This window comes from Etheostoma spectabile, chromosome 3 (genome assembly GCF_008692095.1).
Source record: "Etheostoma spectabile isolate EspeVRDwgs_2016 chromosome 3, UIUC_Espe_1.0, whole genome shotgun sequence".
In the NCBI taxonomy this organism is placed as follows: domain Eukaryota; kingdom Metazoa; phylum Chordata; class Actinopteri; order Perciformes; family Percidae; genus Etheostoma; species Etheostoma spectabile.
Window position 1 is genome coordinate 6,334,953 of NC_045735.1, and position 21,006 is coordinate 6,355,958.

The 21,006-nt window shown below is 41.5% G+C and overlaps 1 long non-coding RNA gene across 1 annotated transcript; it reads right to left on the reverse strand.

The window, feature by feature from the left end:
• Positions 1 to 12,944: 12,944 nt before the first annotated feature.
• On the reverse strand, positions 12,945 to 20,919 carry LOC116673109 (uncharacterized). Its single transcript, XR_004327749.1, has 3 exons — positions 20,847 to 20,919; positions 18,191 to 18,193; positions 12,945 to 12,957 (listed from the first exon to the last, which is right to left on the reverse strand). It is a non-coding gene; the product is annotated as an uncharacterized LOC116673109 (long non-coding RNA).
• Positions 20,920 to 21,006: the final 87 nt, after the last annotated feature.

Below are 21,006 nucleotides of genomic sequence, written 5' to 3' on the forward strand. Positions count from 1 at the left end.
GTGTGTGTGTGTGTGTGTGTGTGTATTCCTTCACACTGGAACCAGATGAAGTATTCCGCAGTGTCTGTGGCAATCGACCAGCGCAGCGCAGCTCCAATGATGGATACCACCGCACTAATCGCTCCTCCAATGCCTTCTGTTTCTCTCACACATACTTTGCTTCACTCTCACTCATTCATTTATCTCTCCCTCTTTTTTTTTCCATTCCCGGTCCCCTCACTCCCTCCTCTCTTCCATTGCTGCGGCACACAAACAGAAACAAATCACAGATTTAATGAAATTAAGTTGGGAGGGAGGCCTGCCGGAGGGGCGTTTGCTTCACGTCTCCTGACAGCTGCCGCAGTGGCGCACCTCAGCCACCTGACTGACTCCACGGCCCGAGATGACTCCTCTTAAGAAAGTTCCCGACATAATTGTCTTTTCACACATGGAAAACTGCATACAGCCTCGCAGCTTGCAACATTCGCCCTTTGGGGAGGATAAATCTTTAAGGCTGTGGTTCCCAAAGCAGAGCATGGAGACAAGTAGGGGTCGTTGCGATGGGATACAGAATCTTCACGGTCTGTGTGTAAAAATCCTGGAATTTGAATGACCTTATTTTTTAGTTTGTTGCTCAGTGAAACATCATCCAAAGCTGGGAACAGAATGGTTAGGAGTATTGAATTCTACAGGCTGTCACTTTGACTTAAAATTCATGCTACCTTTGGAACGTGGGAAAAATGTACAAACTGAGAAATAATGCGTGGAGGCATTTTGAATTTGGAAGATAAATGGAAAAATTTGTGGATGAAGGTAAGGCGGTTTTCTGTCATAAAATCTACTTACTCGCCTCACAATAATGTTAGCTAGTCACTCAAGTGTGGCAGCCGAGAAACCACAAATAACGCAACAAAGATAATTTTAATGGTTGTTTAGGATTTGGCTGCATGTTCTGGGTTCAAATTCATTTGAACAAATTACATGCATATATTTACTTTCTTGACAGTTAGAAACTATCACATAGGGGAAAACGGACAACAGCAACAATGCAAATCCCAAAATCCCACAAGAGCACAACTTCTTGAGTGTCCCTCCACCACAATAGCAATGGACACATCTTTAAAAGCAGTTCTCCCTAAGATGCAGTTTGCGTTTAAAAGGCAAAGCCACAGGAAAATCCAATGTGGGTGGGATGGTGGAGGAAGAAAAGAGGGCAACTAGGACTGTCAACTCTTCAGAGAGCTTGGGAGAAGAGAGGAAACTTCAGAGAGTGATTATGCATCCTATGCCATGTCAGTCATCCCAATTCCATTCGTAAATTCAACACAAATAGCCACTGGAAAAGAGAGAAAACAATTAGCATCATTCCTTATGACGCCTTATGCTGTCAAATTTCAACTCACAATCACAACACAACACCAACCGGCCCAAACTGTAACTTACTCAGTCAAACTTTTGATCATCTTGACAAAAAATGTAGTTGTTATAAGCCCCCAGATTAAGCACAGAAGTGATTTGTGTTCCTGCATGTCATCTGATTTTTCGTACCATTCAGTACCAGCCCACATTAAATGTTTTTTTAGGCCATTTAACCAAATGAGGGTCTGTGGTCTAACACTGGCAGTAAGGTTAGGAAGCATTGCTTAAAGTCTCCAACAAACAGTATACTTTAGTTTAGACTGATTGCTTAAGTGTCCTTTTTAGAAATGACACACCACGGTGTTTTTGCATGGGGTCAGTTTCCTAAGTGTATCCTCGCAGCACAAAGGTCCATAGTTCCTGCAGGACCCCTGGGTGAGCTGAATGTTCATGCTGACAGCGGAGAGATGGAGGTGGGGGGGGAGGCAGGACAGCAAGTGGGGTGGCATGAGGGTCTCTTCTGATCTCCCATAATCCCCCACTTTGTCTTGGACCCACTCGAGAGCTCTTGCTTGAACAAATACACACATCTCCGACTGTCTAGCTTTTCAAGACACTCCTCCCCCTCCCCTCTCATTTTCTCATCATCTCTCTATCCCAAGACCCCATAGAGGGCCTGTCACCAGCACTGTTTTTCTTCTTTCATTTTTTAGCCTTCTCTGTTTGTTTTCCAAAATAAAAGGCTCATTGAGAGAGGCGGTAAATGTGTGTGAGTATGTGCGTGGATAGTTGTTTTTGCTCTTGCCAGTAGAACCTTAATGACCTGAGTTCCACTCTGCCCAGCTGTCTCCACTCTGCATCAGCATTTAATCGGCTACAGGACCACCCCAATGGGTTGCACCACACATACACACACCTCGCGCACCAGGTAATTATGAACCAAGGGAGAGAACAGGAGAACAGTCATCCTTTCCTCTCCCCCCCCTCCCACCTTCTCTCCGTCTGTACTTCCCTGCTTCCCTAAGTCTATTCCCAAGGTTGAGCACAGAGGCAATAAGTGTATGTGTGTGTGTGGGTTTTTAAAGCAAACTTTGTGAATTATGGGGAGTAGGGGAGGCTGTACAGCAACTTAAAGAGCTGAGTTAGCAGATGGGAGACAATGCACCTCAGGGAGACGGAGGGGAGAGAAATGAAGGCCTGGAGATCAAATCAAGACCTCGAGAATCTCATTTGGAGAGCAGAGGAAGTGCATCGCATAGAGGGAGACACAATAGAAAAACAAATGATGTGCAAAAGGAAAAAGAGGTATTTTCTGTCCTCTGGATATAGTTCTGAGGTGTTTGAATAAAGTTGAGGTGTGCTGAAGCTTCATCGTGCATCCACACTGCAAGAAACTCAAGCTAACGTGTTGTCAGAAGTGCAATTCTTCCCTGTGTGCTAAAACAAGCCAACTAGTGTTTCTTGGCACATTTCGTCTACAGCAGAGCTTTGGAGACAATAGGAAAGCTAACAGCTCCTGTCGCTGAGAACTGAGGTGTAGAATATAAGTGGTAATGTCATTTTGTTTTGTTAGTCTGCTGTTGAATTTTTGTGTATCATTGTTGTAGAGGGTCAGCAGTGAATCTCATGTTTACAGACTATCAAAGCCCATATCTATTTAGTTAGTTACTTATCACATACTGTATGTTGAGCACATGCGCAAATGATTATTAGCAGCACAATAGCCCATCAATAGACTGCATGCGGTTGAAGACTGAAGTTTAGGGTTCAGAAATGTGCTTACTCACATTCTTGCTGAAAGTTTTTGTAGGAAAATATTGATACCACGCTCATATCTGTGTGTTAATATGAAGCTAGAGACACATATCTGTCTTTCTTCCCATTTGTTACAGTTAAAATATGCTTTGTGATGAATGTGAGCATTTCCTTATACTGTTTTAAATTGGATATGTCTGGCATATATGTTAAGATAAACCCAATTAACAGTGCACTGCCACCAATTTAAAATACAAACAAATTACAACCCTCCTCATTGGGCTGTCGCGGTTACCGCATTACCATGGTGACGCAGTCACATCAAACTCATGGTGTGAGCGGTAACAGAGCGAGATGAAACAGGAGATAAGGCAACACTCCAACTTTTTAAAACATCCTCTCTGCTCACATGCTCTGATGCAGACCAATATTCCTGCAGAGTTGGCCTCTTAATTGTAATGAAAACACTGGGATAAAGATAGACATTAGAATATATGATAAAAAGAGTAGACTACCAAAAACAATATATATTATCAATATATTATATCTCTATTAATATAAAAAAATGGTGGTTTTCATGACGTTTGAATGACTTCATAACTGTTTGTAGTACGATATGAATCAATACAATGACAGCCCTAGTCTTGCATTGCCAGACCTTCCTATACAGCGCTGCGGAAGAGGGTCTGGCTAGTCTACACAGCAATTCGGGATGGGAGAAAATCTTGCTCTGGTTTATTGGCATTTCTTTAAACCAATCACAATTGTCTTGGGCGGACGAAGCATTGGGCACCCCTGGAAAATAGCCTCGGGAAGGAACTTTTTTTGGTGGAACATTTGTCATTCAAAGGTTGTTTTAGTCGTGCAACAGAAAAAGATTGGACAGATAGTCTAGCTAGCTGTCTGGATTTACCATGCAGAGGTCTGAGGAGCAGTTAACCACAGTCCTCAGAAATCAACAGAATTTAAAGACATCCGACGGAATTTCCAGTGGCACCTGAACAGTGGATATAGACTATGACAGCCCTAACCATCCTACAAAAACCTTGTAGAAAAATAATTTGTCTCTTAGTGTGTGTGTGTGTGTGTGTGTGTGTATGTGTGTGTGTGTGCGTGTGCGTGTGTGTGTCTCGTTAATGATATCATATGGCTGCCTGCTGCTCAAATCAATAGCTGTTTCTCTTCATAAAGTTGTTTTGACCACATGTGCTATATGAAACCCATCTACACACCACCCGCTTCAATCTATACACTCCTCACACATAAAGGGACAAAGCAGCCAATACTCATAAAATTATGGCATTTTTACATGAAGGGCAATTAAAATGCTAACTCACTGTCCCCAAACGGGGCTTCACTAAACACCAAAGCATGTTTTTGATTATAGCCCCATTGTTTTAGCTGTGTTACTAATGCAGGACTTACACGGGCTGAGGTTTACCATGACAAGTTCAAATGTATGGACTAACCCTGTAGTCCTCTCCTGAGCTCTGACCTCACAACCCCTGATTATTCATTCATTCCTGACTATATAAAGACCCGACTGTCAACTTCCTCACTTTGCTCTTTGTCCTCCACCTTTGCACCCTGACTAGCCAGGAAGAGACAGATGCCGTTTCTGGCTTTTGAAGGATAATGTTGATAACAGGTATCATCTTTGACAAGGTTTTGCTGTTTTTTTTGTCTTATTTCAAAAACTTGTGAACGGATTTAAATTACATTTGAGAGAAGGTTGGGCCACAGCAGTAGAGGTTTTTGGGGATCTAAGAGCTTTTTACAATTTCTTTATATTGCAAGATGGAGAACCACAGAGGAGCATGATACAGCGTGAAGGTTGCCCCTAGTCATTTTTTATGGAACACAAGCGAGTCATTGTGGGATTTCAGGTGACGTGAAAAACTTTTAACAAAACTCCCCTGGCAGCTCCACAGTGATTTGCTGTTAAACTGAAAACAAAAATGCATTGCAGGATTGATGAGACAGGAAGTTTGGTCTTCTTCCACCTGTTGTGGGTAAGTGTCTGTGTAGGAGGAGATCAGTGTTGGATTTTACAAATACAAATGAAATCGCTGTCTGGCACAAAGCCACTGAAACTGTAATACTGAAAATACTAATTTTCTAAAACATGTTTACAGCCTAAACAACACTGAATGTTCAAGGTTGATGCCAATATTTCATTTAAGTGTTTAAAACCCTGATTTTTTTTTTTTATAGTTTTCACATAACGTAAGAATTAAGTATTAAACTTTTTGATAAGGGCTCCTTAAGTTTAGTTATTAAATAATTGTCACCAAGATATGTACTGGATTGCATTTTACAGTTAAAATAAGAAAACGTGTTCCAAAAAGTTTCAGCACCTTAAATGTAAATATATGCTGTTTTTAGTCACCTTTCTATGATATTAAACAACATATAATTGGGTTTATGAACCCCGATGATTAATTGATTTTTGGATAAAATAATTGACATATAAATTGATTATAATAGACAAAATTTAAGTGAGTAAGTGAGGTGTCGTACCAAATGAACATTTTTGTTGTCAATCATTTAAAGTGTGTGCAAAGTGCAGTTGACACTGTGACAGAAACATGAAAATTTCACCATGGCTAATATCAGTAAAGGAACAAAAAGGGCAAAACGTTCCATTTCATACTGCGTTTGATTATAACATAATCACAATAATATAATACAGAGTAGGGCGACGCATTACTGGATGAGATTACTGCTGTTCTTTTAAAGATGGGAAATCTTGTAATGTAACCATCAGTTCAGTAAAACTATGCTTGTTACTATAATGTGAAAATGTTCCAGATTGAAGTTTTAATGAATGATATATACATTCCGTCCTGCAGGCTTTTTTGCAGATTTTAGTGTTTGTGAAACACAGTTATGCCAATAAAGTGTCACGGAATTCAGCTGAACTGACAAAAACATGTAAAATGAGGGTAAAGGTAAAGGTGAACACCAGGAGCCACAGACACATCTGGCTGAGACATTAGAGCCCTACTGGCCTGTCACTTGGCCTACAGCTAAGAGATGGATAGCCCTGAGCTGGAACTGACTCAAACACAGAACACACTCCACTTACATCCTCACTTCTCTCTGTACCACAAAGTGTCCAAGCAACCGATCTGGTGGGACTACATCTCACCTTTACTCACTTAAAACATCCGCCGGTTTACGCACACATACATACCAATGTTGTTACTGTCAGCAGGTCTTTTCATAAAATCTCTTAAACCTTGCTATTCTTATTACCGTTTCTCCGTATCTGTTTTCATCCGCGGCGGCTGGTTGCTTCCCACTCCCGTCAGCAGCTCCAGCTCTGCACTGTACAAACATGGCACTGGAAAGCCATCCATCACCTCCTGGCTCAAACCTCTCTTTCCTGTAGTTATGATTGGAACGAGCTGGAGAATTCCAGGGGAGCAAAAGGCGAGAGGGGAGAATGTGGAGTTTAATTTGAAAGGATCTGCTTCCTGTTCTTGCTCGCTCTCAATGGCGGAAAAAAAGTGGGAATAAAATGAAAAGAAGAAATAAGGAGAGGAGAAGGTGGGAATGGAGCATTGCTGTACAGGTGTGGCCAGGGATGATTATGTCAGTCGAGGAGGATGTCCTTTAGGTCTTATTAGAGTTATTTGGTAATGCCTCCTTGTTTAGTAACAGTTATATTTCTAAAGTTGCTTCTGCTGTTGTGTTTTTTCATTGTCATGTGCGTCTACCACATCGCACTGGCTCTTATCCACTTCTTCATATACTACTCACTCCTAATGATTTAACAGTTCATTTAATCACAGCGATTTAGCTCTTCATCCATCAATGTCTGACTGACAGTGATGAAGTATGAAACGTCTGTCACTGCCGCTGCCAAGACCAAACTCTGGTTGAGGTTGATAGATCTATCTAGCTGTGGGCTGGATGGAATATGTTGTTTTCCCACCGGGCTTGTCAAATCAGCTCGGCCCAGGGGCGAAGCAGGTAACGTATTCATATTGGCATCCGGGCCCCGGGGCCACAGCCTCAACCGGCGCTGACCCGGGCTCCTGTCAGACGCCGAGAACACCTAAACCGATTTTCTGACAAAAGAAAATAACACATTTGCCATGGTAAAATTTTTCATTTAATGAGGTTTGAATTCAACACGCTTTGTTTTCTATTTTTTTTATATTTAAAAAAACAAAAAAGTATTTAAGTTTCAGAATGGAGTGAATTTGTCTTGCTCAGCTTTGTGCACCACACCAAATGTCTTCATGCTAGAGGCATGGCTCTAGGGACGGCAATGTCGGTCATCATTTAGATATTTAACATCCCCAGAGTATGAAATCTCGTTATTTGGGGTTGGTGATCCCCTGACTTTTTATTTCGGGAACTAGCAGGTCAAAGTCTTTCACTTATCCGACTTCTACGTCTACATGATGGCTTGGCACAGGATTTTGTAGACACTCGGTGTCCCTTGAGGACGTCTCCCACTCACTTGGGTGAATTCTGACTTCCTCTAGCGCCATCATGAGGATGGCATATGGTTTTACGTGGAATGTCTCCACAGCTGTTGAATGGATTGCCCTGAAAGTTGGTACACAAATTCATGTATCCATCATACTGAACTGTAATCATTTCGGTGATCCGATGACTTTTTCTCTAGCGCAGAGATATTCAACAGGGGGTCCTCAGACTTACTGCAGGGGGGACATTCACTTATTGTTATTTATGAATTTCATTTTAAGTTTCCAAGAAAATTTAAATGTATTAACATGAATCCAACATATTATTAGCAAATATAAACCAGTGAATTTGGAATTTGTGTGCTCTAAGCAATGTTGGGTAACATTACTTATACAAGACTACCTTGCCCCTCCCTCCTCCTCATCCCGTCCCCTCCCTTCTGTGCTTCTGCGCACTAACCCCCCACGTTCAATTTTTATTATTATTTCAATTTAATAACATTTTTACGATGTAGTGGGGGGTCCTTGGCTGAAAAAACGGTGAAGACCACTGCTCCAGCGCCATCATCAGATCATTATTTTCAATCGTTCCAATGTCATGACATTGTCATCTTCCCAGCTGTACTTTGTGTTTTAGTGCTAATTAGCAAATGTGTATGTTAACACACCAAACTGAACATGGTGAACATTATAGGCTACAAGTTAAACATCAGTATGTTAGCAGTGTCATAGCGAGCATGTTAGTATGAAGACATTAACAGCACCATTGTGTCCAAGTACAGCCTCACAGAGCCATCACCATGGATTTAGACTTTTAGTCTTGCTATTTCTAAAGCACCTGAAGCTCGTAAAAAAATCACTAGATATGATGTACATTGTAATTTTTCAAAACACAAGTACGTATCTTGATAATTATCATTAACAGTTATGATTTGCAGACGTATTTCATTGAGACTCCTTGGTAGCTTGCATAGCAATGCCAAACCTCAGGAGTAATTTAACCTTTTAAAATGTTACGCGTCCGTCTAACCTGGGGAATGCTTGGTAGTATTTAACTCTCCCCAATCAGTAGACATATACAGTATAACATGCATAATGGGAAATAGCCCTGTGGCCGACCTTGGGGCCAGACTGCGTTTTGCCTTCATGTCTGGGGGCGCTCAATAACCACACTATAACTCTGAGCCACAAAAGCGGTAACAAATAGAAAAAGCATTTCAGGATATGCGTTTAGCGGCGCTCTCCAGTCTGAACGGCAGCCACTGCGGACAGGCTATCCATCCTGGGTTTGCCGAGGCTGCATTAGTGTAATAAGGCAAGGTTGCTATCACGTTCCCTGCAGTCAATTCCCATTAAGAGAGTCCCCGGCCTGAGAAGGACAGCTGCCAAAGCCACTCATCCAGCAGCTGCTCGTGTGTCCCGGGCCACGCATGACGGAATCGGACGGTTGCTGTAAGGAGTCGGAGGCAGACTGAGGTACAAGGCTGAAAGGCATTCCCTGTAAAATCACAGCAGACCTTTGGGTTTTTCACACACACTAGACACAGTAGGTACTCTTTGACTTCTTTGGCTGTGAGAGACAGGGTGTGTGTGTGTGAGAGAGAGAACAGATAATTGGAAGGGATGATACATTTTGTGTGTGTGTGTCTGTGCATTCATCCATGCATGCCTGTGTATGGGAAAAGCAGAGTGGGAGTTAAAGTGAACTCATACACACACTTTCTCCGACATTCACACATCCACACAGTTCCTCTCTTTTCCTTCTATCTCTCTCGGCTGAAAGATCCGACCGAGCACTTTGGACCTAGTGTTTTTCAAAGCACAGGACAACTTAGCGGGCTGCATCGCTACAGCATGACCTAGAAAATTGTTAAACATAAAACATAAAACAGCTTTCACAGCCCCGCGCTGTCTTACTTTGTTTCTCTGTCTCTCTACTTTGTCTGGGTCTCCTGCTCCTTATTTCTGTCTCTTCTCTTCTGCAGCCTAATGAGGTGAGGAAAAGTCAGAATGTGCAAGCTGGACCTTGGTGCATTTGTGTTTGTGTGTTTGTGTGTGTGTGTGTTTGTGTGTGAGCTGGCTATATGTGCATGTAAAGTGAAATACAGCGGCGGAGTGCTTGTTATGACAGGGTAATGAGTGAGACAGGCCAGAAGCAACTGGTCATGGAGAGAGAGAAACAAATGCACACTGCTGCACCGACACACATTCACATACCTACAGCACATGTCAGATTTGAATCACATGCCTGCTGGCACTACACGCACATTTACACACACATAACTAATAAATAAGCATGAAGAGGGGAATTTTTAGGAACAAAGTTGGAGCTTTTTCTAATGAGTAAGCCAATACTCTGGCTCTGAACCCAACGTGGGACTGAAATATGTTACTGAGCTTTCCAGAAGGGATAAAAGAGACGGAAAGTTGACCCAAAAGGGTAGGAGAATGTACAGCCACAGCCAAATGTCTGGGTAAAGAAAATTAATCGTAAATTGTGTCGCTAACTACACCATAAGGACGTGCACACATCAGCGCTCGAGCTAATTTTGAGTGACAAGCAGTTCAACACATGCTAACCGAACTGCGAGTCAGCACTCAATATCAATTAGAGGAAATCCTAAACAGAGGCAAATAAAGTCGTACATGTGAGCAGTATCGACAGAAACTCCAATGACTCATTAGAGGCCCCTGCGGACTGCGGCTACTCAATGATCTAAAATGGCCACTGCGCAGGCGAAAGTCAGTGGGCTAATGAGAAGTGAAGGGTAAATAAACTCCAAGTTGTGGTGAGACAGGACAGACCAGCCAAACCGCTGATTTGGTTCTTCTTTCAGTGTTGAAGCTCATCGCGAGGAGGGCGACTTGCAAATGCAATCTGTCGTCAAGTGTAATGGCTTCCTGCAGCCGCACATCAAATACCGACATGCTTGTAAAAACCATAATGTACACTAAGGAAGATCTGATGATGACAATGGTGACTTGCCAGAAATTAGTGACACATGAATGGAGACTGAAAATGTTCCTATACATGTGCATTTTGTTCCTCTATACACAAAGTAAGCGCACTCTCTCCCTACACACATATTTCAGATGTCATTGGCAGTGACAGGGCCGACGTGAGGCGGGATGAGACTAGGCAGAGTAGCGGGTTCTCCTGTTTGGGCAACAGTGGAGGAATGTCAGGCTAAATAAACAGGTTGTCTGCTGGAGAACTGAACCAGCCCTCCCAGCTCCTCCACACTCCCTACAGCCATAAGGAAGGGAGGGTAGAGGAGTTGATGAGGTGGCGGGGGGGGCACTTAACATTGAACAGCACTTCGTATGCACACATACACATGTCTGGGAACGTGTAGAAATACTAGGGTATGAGCGATATGAGTTTTTAAGGCAGATACCAATGTGTTCAGACTGAAGAGATGATAGTATCTTTTACATTTGACTGTTTTTATTTTTTTCAAAAAGCACAATGAATCAGTAACATCTGATATCAGCTTAAAAAACCAAAGCATGTTTACACAACCAGCATTTATTACATCATGTTTTGTATGTCTGGGGATATTAGATGTTTTGATGAACACAGATGCCCTAAAATGAGCTAAATAGCTCAGAGGGCTGAGGACAACTACACAGTTGGGATATAAACATAAATCCCTGTGGGTTTGTCACTTTGAGTGAACCCTGCCACATTACACATAGTCATTTGATTGATAGTTAACATAAAACACTTTGCTTAGTGCAGCTTTATGTTTTGATTTGGTTTCTTATGGTGACTATGGAACATCTTTACAGGGACCATAGATGAAAACTAGCGTTTTGGCTGGTCTCGCTTTGCCAGTCCTTTCTCCACAGCGCTGCGGTAGAGGGTCTGGCTAGTCCACACGTGCACTGGGTTATTGGCATTTTTTTAAACCAATCACAATCATCTTCGGCTGCGCAAAGCGCCGTACAGAGCAACGGTGCCTCTGCCCATTAGCTTCAGGAAGGAATTTGTTTTGGTGGAACGTGTATGTTCAAAAGTTGTTTTAGTCATCCAAATGAAAACTCAGATTGGACAGATAGTCTACCGAGCTGTCAGGATTTACCTTGAAGAGATCTGAGAAAAGGTAAACCATAGTTCTCATATATTGACCAGAGTATAAAATGTAAAAACAAGTAAAAGCCCCAAGTAACGGATATCCGGCCTATGTAAGTAAAATCCGGCGTTTTTTTGGTCGGCAACAGAGCAATCCTGGAAGTGGTACGTCGTGGTTATAGACTAATGTTGACTAACTCGTTTAGTAATGTTTTTTCAATAATTCAACAATTTTCCAATTAATTAAACCAATATTCTAGGTGAATAAATTAAATAAAAAATAAAAAATAAAGTGGGTTTAACAGCGTCATAGACACCACTAACTGGTCTGTTAATCTTAAGAGTTGACACTTGCAATTACAGTATGGTTGTACACTATTTTAACGCCATTCTCTCTCCTCTTTCTTTGTGCAGTATTGTGCATGGGCTCAAACCAGAGTCCCAAAACATTTTTTTTTTTTTTTTTTTAAAATACAAATGTATCAGCCCCGTGATAAATCATCCTGCGGTTTACAGAGCACATAAAGGAAGATGGCAACTGCCCAGTGAAAACATACAGTTGCACATTTCAAACACACAACTCAAACACAGGGTCTGCGTAATGTCTTGAGTCAGTGGATAAAATTGAGTTTTTTCAAAAAAGTAAACAGAGCAATGATATTTTTTATTTTTATGTCACTTGACAACAAACTTTGCATACAGACGGATAGCATTGGAGGTGTGTGTTTGTCCATAGGCTATGTATGGGTTATCAGTGTGTTATCAGTTGGTGTATTCTTGACATGTGGGTCTCCACTTTATCTGTGTTTGACTCCCACACTGACACTCTCTCCCCTGCTCCTGCTTTGTGTCACTCTGCCACAAACTGACATATTTAGGCAAAGTCGTGACTAATCGTCTGCCTAAAACATTAGCCAAACGGGTGGAAAAGCACAAGACCGAAACTCAAAGAGGGGGGAAATGAGGGAATTCACTGAAACAGCGCTAATAGAGATCTATATTTGGATTTATTGTTAAGACAGGGGGAGTGTTGTTATCCTGCTGTTAAGTGCTCAGTATGTAGACGTCATATTGGAAATTATTTCCTTTAGAAATCATGTAAGCTATAGAAGAGTTACTGTAAAGATTCATAATTTGCTGCTGTATTTGGGGTAGGAGCTCTTTTACTTGAAATATGGCATGTTATCTTATTAAGTGGACCTTTTTATTGAATTGTCAATTATTATTTTATTTTGATATGTAGTTCATTTACGTACATTAGAAGAAAAAAAATAATAATGTAAATAATATTTATCAAATAGACAAAAGAAAAATAAATGACGCTCATTTAAATAAAATGAAAAAAACCTTTTTTTAATTAATTTAATATTTTTTAAATTATTTGTTCATACTAATTTGTATTTCTTTCATTATGGTATACAATGCACTGTACAGTAATTATGTTAAAAAGTTCAATGTATGTTATATCTGTATCTGTATTGAATAGTACAACGCCTTTGCCAGTAAAACAAGTCAGAAAACAACCCAACTGATTTAACCCATCCTAACTAGCAGCGGCAGGTAGCCATCGTTACTCTATATCTATAAACAGGGCTTAAAATCAACTTAAAATCAACAGCCAACAAGGCTAGTAGATTCCAAAAGTTACCAGCCAATCAGATTTTCCACAGGCCAAATGTGTGTTGTTTTTTTCCTAACTAACTTTACTTCTTAATTTCCGCTCCTCTGGTTTGTTTTCGCGCTGCTCCGTTTGTCGGCTCCGTTTCAGCGTAGCTCGTAATCGATACCATGCTGGGCACTTAGCCAACGGTTGTATGACACAGTGTTCATGGGAAATGTAGGATTAGTACTACAAGCAGTGTTGCCAGATAAAGATTACTGTTCTAAGCCAAACACACAAAACCGCCCAAATTTCTTGGTGGAAAACAAACCAATATGGGAACAGTTCTTCAGCCGGCCGATTCAAACAGATGCAGTGTTGTTTGCTTCATTCATCATCGGCCAAATTGGCTAGAAACTTTACAATGTTACAATGTTGATTTTTACCCGCATTTGGCGGGTTATCGGTGTCTATTTAAAGCCCTGCCTACAAAATACCAGATCAAAGGCCTAGGTCAAAAGTTCAAGTTCGGAAGAACATATTGTATGAGTGAAAAGAAAAAAAGACATCTGTGAACTTGAACTTTGTTGAAGCACAATGAATGCAAAGCACCCCCAACACACACATAAACTCCTAAATTAAGTCTGCACCCCGAGTTTGCCTATGACACATATTCATGACAGTAAACCCCAGGACGGAGGCATGAGGCGGGAACATCCTTAAAGTGCACTTTCAGCCGCCTGGAATGAGCTGATAAGCAAAAGTAAGTCAGCTAAAAGTGAAATATGGGAAGCGTTGACATGTAACCAGGGCGTGCTTCTCTCAAGAGCCCTGCTGGATCACTGCCCCGGGGCTGCATCCAACAAGGTGAACGGGGGAATCCTAATGAAGCTGTGAGGACTCAATCAATAGCAGCTCAGGATGGGAGTGAGCGGGGTCTGAAGAGAGAGAGAGAGGGGGGGGGGGGGGGGGGGGGGGGGGGGGGGGGTATGAAGAAGGCAAAAAAAGAAAACGCAGAAGAGGGACGAATGGAGAGAAACCGAGAGTATGCGGAAAAAGTGGTGATGGTGATAGTGAGAGGAGAAAGTAAAGAAAGGGAAAGGAGAGAGGATGAGTAAAAAGAGAACACAAAGAGAGGAGAGGAGGGTAGAAATTAAATTATGAAAGAAACTGGACGGATTGAAAGAAAGAGAAAATGTATGTTTGGAGAGAGGCAGGGAATGACAGGAGAAAGGAATTGGGTAAAGGAGAGAAGGATGAAGAGGCAGTAAAAGAGAAGGAGAGAACAGAATGGTGACAACAGTAAGGATGGCGGGAGAGAAGGAAAAGAGAAAGTTGGAGAGATGGAGAGACGGCAAGAGCAAGAAAGTACAGACATACAGTATATATACTGTATATATATTACATATACAGTATATATATATGCATATATATATATATATATATATATAGAGAGAGAGAGAGAGAGAGAGAGAGAGTAAGAGATTGAGAAAGAGATTGCGGTAGAGAGAAGAGTGTGAGTCTAAATCGAAGACACTTAGAGAAAGCCCATTGATTGTGGTCACGGCTGGCTGGGCCCTCCTATTTGGTTAGTCATCTATTTCTCCTGTATGCTGAGATCAAGGCTTTCTCCTCCTCCTCCTTCTCTTTTATCCCTCCATCAGAGATGACTGGACCAACTAGACCTGCAACTTTCTATGGAGAGGAGGGCAAACTTATAATTACTACCTCCAACTTTCTATAATCAATTCTCTTAAGATTTGCAGGGGCCTGTGGAAGGTTAACAAGTCATTCAACGTGAGAACCATCAAGTGATCATGCTATGCTTTGGGTGTTTGCTTTGTTTTCTTTTCCTCCTTCTTTGGGTTTTTGGTTCTGTCTTGTCTCCTCGTGTTTGTGTCTTAGTTTTCTTCCCGGTCTTGTGTTGCTGTTCCTGTCTTTTGTTTCCTCTGTAAGTTCCGTTTCCTGTTTTATTTTGAAGTCTGGTCCCTGTCTTGTCTTGTCCTTAGTTTTACTTCTCTCTGTCTGATTGTCCTACCACGCGCTAATGTGATTCACCTGATGTATCACCTGTTCCTCGTTACCTCTTTTATTTAACCTATGTGTTCCCTTTGTTTCCTGTCAGATCGTTTTGTTGTCTCTTCGTGTGTGTGTGTGTGCGCGCGCGCGCGCGCGCGCGCGTGTGCGTGCGTGCGTGCGTGCGTGCGTGCGTGCGTGCGTGCGTGCGTGCGTGTTCCTGTACCCGGTTTATCCCTGTGAGTTTTCCCCTGCCGTTGTTCTCTGTTTTTGCTTTTCCTTTTTCCCCTGGACCCTTTGGTATTTTTGAATTTTGGATTTTTGGGACTTCGTTTTTCATTCAGTGGATCCTGTGTTTGCGTGGACTTTCGTTTTGTCTAAATAAAGCCTTGTTAAGTGCTTTTCTGCCTGCCTGCCTCTCTCTGCTTTTGGGTCCGTATTCAGCTACCTCACAACAGATCAAGTTAAACATACAGAGTCAGATTTGAGGCAGATACTGAATCTGCCTTTTATTGACATTGAATCTAGTCAGTAGGTAACGTTGCTGAAAAGTGTAGCCCACATCAAATAGCATCTTAGTAGCAAACTGTGAAAAAAAACCGTTTCAAAAGCCCCTTTTCTTAAAATGTCAAGTCTTACTGTTGCACCTGTAACACCCCACACTGATGTCATGCTTTACTGACACACCCTAGAGTGCACCTCTAAATCACGGCAGCAAAGTGTGACTTTAAACAATTGTAGGCCAGCCAAAATCTGATTTATAGCCAGTGAAATAGCTTTTTGCACCTTCAGAGAAGTCCACAAAAAGCACAAACGTGAACATTTTTTATGTTTAAGCACAAGTCTTTTAGAGTATTTTAATATTGTTACACAATTGTCGTTATTTTCAGTCCAACTGTGATGGTCTGAAAAAATGCACACATTTTTAAATACTAAGAGTGGGTCCTTTATCTTTACTCTTCCTTATATAAAGCTATTCCACAAATGCTGGCATTGAAAGCAAGTGAATCAGTGTTTCCCTGCTTCCATTCAGCAAAAATCCATGAAAGCAGATTAGGAATAAAATCATCCAATGAACACCAGTACAACCCTGTGATCAGGAAGAAGGGAGGAACAGACAGAGAGAGGGGTGTTAAAGATAAAAGTAAGACCGAAGCATCTGAAAGCGCAAAAAAAACCTAAACTGTAAATACAGAGATGACAAACTGTGGAACGCCGGGAGAAAGAGAGGAGGCGATGAGTGGAGAAAGAAGCCATGAGATTAGAGAAGAGACAGGATCATAAGAGGAGGAATTCAGCAAGGTCAACAAAGACGAAAAGGCCAAAAAGAAAGTGAGTACGAGAAACAGAGTATCAAAAAAGAATAAGAAAAACCTCAGCCGTGGTTTTTATTGCAAAAAATAAATCTGATCTATCAGTTATAGATTCCATCATGACTTGACAAGGCAGTTACACGGCTGCTGGAACATGCTCACATACACACACAAAAACACGCACACACACACACACACACACACACACAATAAGCCTTTTGATCCCAGCTGAGTAGATACACGTCCATAAACTCATGATACTGTGTCATGTGGTTACTAAGGGACTTAGCCATCTGAGCCATAGATAAATCCGGTGTTGAAGGTGTGTGTGTGTGTGTGTGACTTCTGTGGACAAAATCTTGTGAAACCTTTCCAACCCGCGTTACTACGCAATTAATGGATATGGGGAAATAGGATTAGGAAGCAGGGACACATTGTATCCATCTGGAGGAAGTAGCTTAGCTACACTTATGTACTGTTCATTATATAATATCTTCCATTAGTAAAGCATACACAATACCGTGAGTCCATGCAGAGGTCAACTCTTAACTTTTTTTGTGTATTTTGGGCCCCCCCTACTTTGTAGTGTGTCGTTTCTGCACATTTCGTGTGTAACTCGTACGTGTATGTGTGTCTCTATGTGTACATTAGTGGTGCTACTTAACAGTCCTTGCCACAGTGTATTAGCACGGCTTGTGGCGTGTTAACACCCAGCGCTGCGGCATTAAGTGTCGATGAGAGACGATACGGCTAATACGTGTTTATGTTCTGTCAGACAGCTAGCTCTGTGAACAGAATGTGCATATGTGTGTGTGTGTGTGTGTGTGTGTGTGTGTGAGAGAGAGAGAGAAAGAGAGAGAAGGGCATGAAAGTCCTCTATCCAAACTATGTCAGCTATTTAATTCTGCTCCTCTGAGACCCAGGGCATCTGTCAAACAGAGACTTCAGCTGTCCTCTGCCTCTCAAGCTTTCCCAGAATACTAGTCTGTGTGTCTTTGTAAACTGCTGGATCTGCTCGGTGTTGGGCAATATCGCCTTACTCACTTTTTAAAGTAATTTTCTATTTCATTAACGAGTCGTGTAACCCCAGTGTCATCACTTCTTTACGGTGACATTTTGGGGGTTGGCTTGTTTGGTGTTTAGGTGGCAAAGTTGATATCAATTTTCATCTCCATCTTCAGGGAAGAGACTGGTCCGATCTTGTAGTAAAGCCCGTTTTTCCTTAAACGTCCTGAAACTAAAGTCAATCTTTAATTTAATCTCAGAAGAACTTCATCCTAACCCTAACCTGTTATCCCGAGACCACCCTAACCATAACCTGGCATTATCCTAAAGTAAGGCTAATCTCCTCTCAACCATGGACAGCCAGTGTTGCCATCTCTTTTCCAATGAAAGTAGCTAGAACTAGCTCCAAAAGTCACTAAAAGTTGCCAGATGCTGTCTTGTACTCATTTACATATTTGTGACATCATCACAAATCATGTCCATAAAGCTTAGTGGATGTGTCCGCTGACTGCTTCTCACAGTGCTAGAAGAGAAGGAGAGAGACGATTACTCTGAGCAGCATCATGCATGGGAACTACTGTATATAATATGCAGTGCCTTTAGAAAATCATTATACCCCTTTGAAATAGTCACTTTTTTGTCTTACAGCCTGAAATCAAAACCAATTAAAAATTTAAATAAAAGTTCCAGCTTTATTTAACCATTCTGCATAACAACATTCAAGTAACATAAAAAGGCAATAGTTCTGAAACATAAGATAATAAAACTAGAATAACAGAGTTGGAAAAGTCATCAGTCCCATGATGCCATCAGTCTGTTTGGATATGTCTCTATTAGCCTTGCGCAACTAGATTGGGGAATATTTGCCCATTCTTCCTTGCAGAATTGTTTGAGGTCAGTCAAATTTTGTGGTGAGTGGCGATTGACTGCTGTCATCAAGTCCATGCAAGGATTTTCAATTGGATTTAGGTCAGGGCTCTGACTTGGCCACTAAAGGAATTCGCTATGTGTGTGATCTGGAAATTAACTGGTTGTACCTAAGTTTATAATGAATACTTTAAGGGGCTGATCACTTATCCAAACCAGGAATTTTACTACCGTAATTACATTTGAATAATTGTTCGCTGTTTTAAAATGTTATTTTCACTTTGATGTTGAGCGTTTTAATGTGTAAAAACGCCAACGCTACAGGAACCTCTATACAAAGAGTTAACAGATTTAGATTTTGAAACAATGTTGCTGTTGAGGAATTAATAAACTAATGTGATAACGTTTTCTTTAAAGCCCATATTATGCTCATGATTGTATTTTGAGGTTGTGCCAGAATAGGTTTACATGGCTTAATTTTCAAAAAACGATTCCTATATATATACTATATATAAATATTTTTGTTGTGCCGCACATTGCAGCAGATCCTTTTTTCACCCTGTGTGTTTAGGTTGTCTCAGCTAGTGACGTAGACAGCCGTGGAGATTTTGAACAGCTCACCCGGAGACTGAAGACAGAGGACATTGAGAAACCTGTATCTCAATCAAAACAGAATGGATGTTTTTTTCCCAAGTTTGTATGCATGTGAAGCACCAGAGTCACAAAATAACACCCCAAATCCCATATATTTTTCATAATATATTCTTTTTGAGTTCATGACTGCTATAGTCGGAAGATCTGCTACACGTAGCTATCTTTTACTACTACTGGACATTCATAGTCCTGAGCGTGCACATTTTCAATCTGGCCCCAGGTATACTGCCACCCACAAACACACTCTGTCCACTTGAACCTAATGCCTTTAAGTCAGTTAAGTTTAAATAAAGTCCAAATCTTTTCATGTTCCCATTAACAAGGCTACATGTGTGCAGTGTTAACTCCAGCGTGTGTTTGGACATACATGTTCAACATCACCTTCCTTTACTCTTAATTTACCCGTGATATTAGCGCAGTGTGTATGTTAATGTTAATGGTGTTATGTCTAATCAGTGATTTGTTATGATGGGGCAGTAAACTGTGGGAGGACAGAAGATGAGGGGACATGGAAGCATGGATGATCATGAGAGGGGTGTGTGTGTGTGTGTGTGTGTGTGTGTGTGTGTGTGTGTGTGTGTGTGTGTGTGTGTGTGTGTGTGTGTGTGTGTGTGTGTGTGTGTGTGTGTGTGTGGCTTGTGACCAGAGCGGATAACTCCCCATTAGGCGACGACAGGGTCAGGACACATCTATCGGGCATGATGACTTCATTACCTCTTCAAAGATAGATGGAAACATTCCTCTCTCTCTTTTTTCACACAGGATAGAGTGTAAACCTATCTGAGGAACAAACAGAAGGAACTATTGAATCATTCTAATCATAATACTGATTTGTTTTTTTTTGGCTTGACCTATGCTTGGGGCCCGCAGGGTGTGCTTTGTTTGCTGTACCTATTGATTTACTCTCATTGTTTCGACAACCTCCCCACCCCTTTAGCAGGGACAGGGAAAAACAAGAGCAATGGATTTGTAATAATAATTCAAAACAGTGCTATAGATTTCTGCTGTAAAGCCAAGCTCACTGGCTGAATTGAGACGTATTGATTTTATACCCATGGCGCTTCTCATTGCCGATCAACAATAGAAAAGAGCATCAGAATTTGATTTGGGGCGAGTAAAACAAGGCATGCAGAGCTGTGCCATTATTTCATATCTTTATTTCACACTTTAACTTTCTCTCTATTCGTCTCCTTCACTGTATTTGCCATTTGGTTCTTCATCCATATTTGCACACTTATATCTTGCCCAAAGGGGCTACTCTCAGTCCCCCTGATTCCAGCGCCCTTGCTCGGACCACTCCCATTTTTGTGCCAGAGTGCGTGCGCTCTCGGAGTGACTGTTTCTGAAAGCACTCTTAGAAGTTTACAAGCAAGGAGTTAACAGGTTTATTAGTTCGGAGAACTATTTTTCTCTCTACTATGAAACTATACTGAATGACATAATGTACAGTCCTGAGAACAAAAGGACAGAGGGAGTACTTCAGCTCAATTTTCATTTTCCTTCAGTGCTCCACCTGGGTTTGTGGTACATTTGCGAGTTTTCTCCAGTCAAATCAGCAAACAGAGTGGCTGAGAATGATGACGTTGAAGTTGTGCGCTAGTTGTAGTTCTGTAATGGCGCCGGAGAAAGATGCGAGCGAAGCCATTCGGCCCGACGTCACGACCAAACGTTAGCAATTGATTATGACTAGTGGCGTAGGCAAAAATAGTATTTCGGGCGGGCCAGTGCAAAAGTGAGTGGGCCATTTTCAAAAAGACGTAGAAGTAGCAAGAAGAACAAACAAAAATTTTACCTTCCAACATACTGCATTACAACGGCAATGGCAGTACTGTCTACAACACACTCAACCAACAAAGCTCTAAAAGGTTTGTACACAACAATATAGACAAAAACCTGCTGATTTTAACTAATTCAAAGTACAATATATTTGCACTGGCAGAA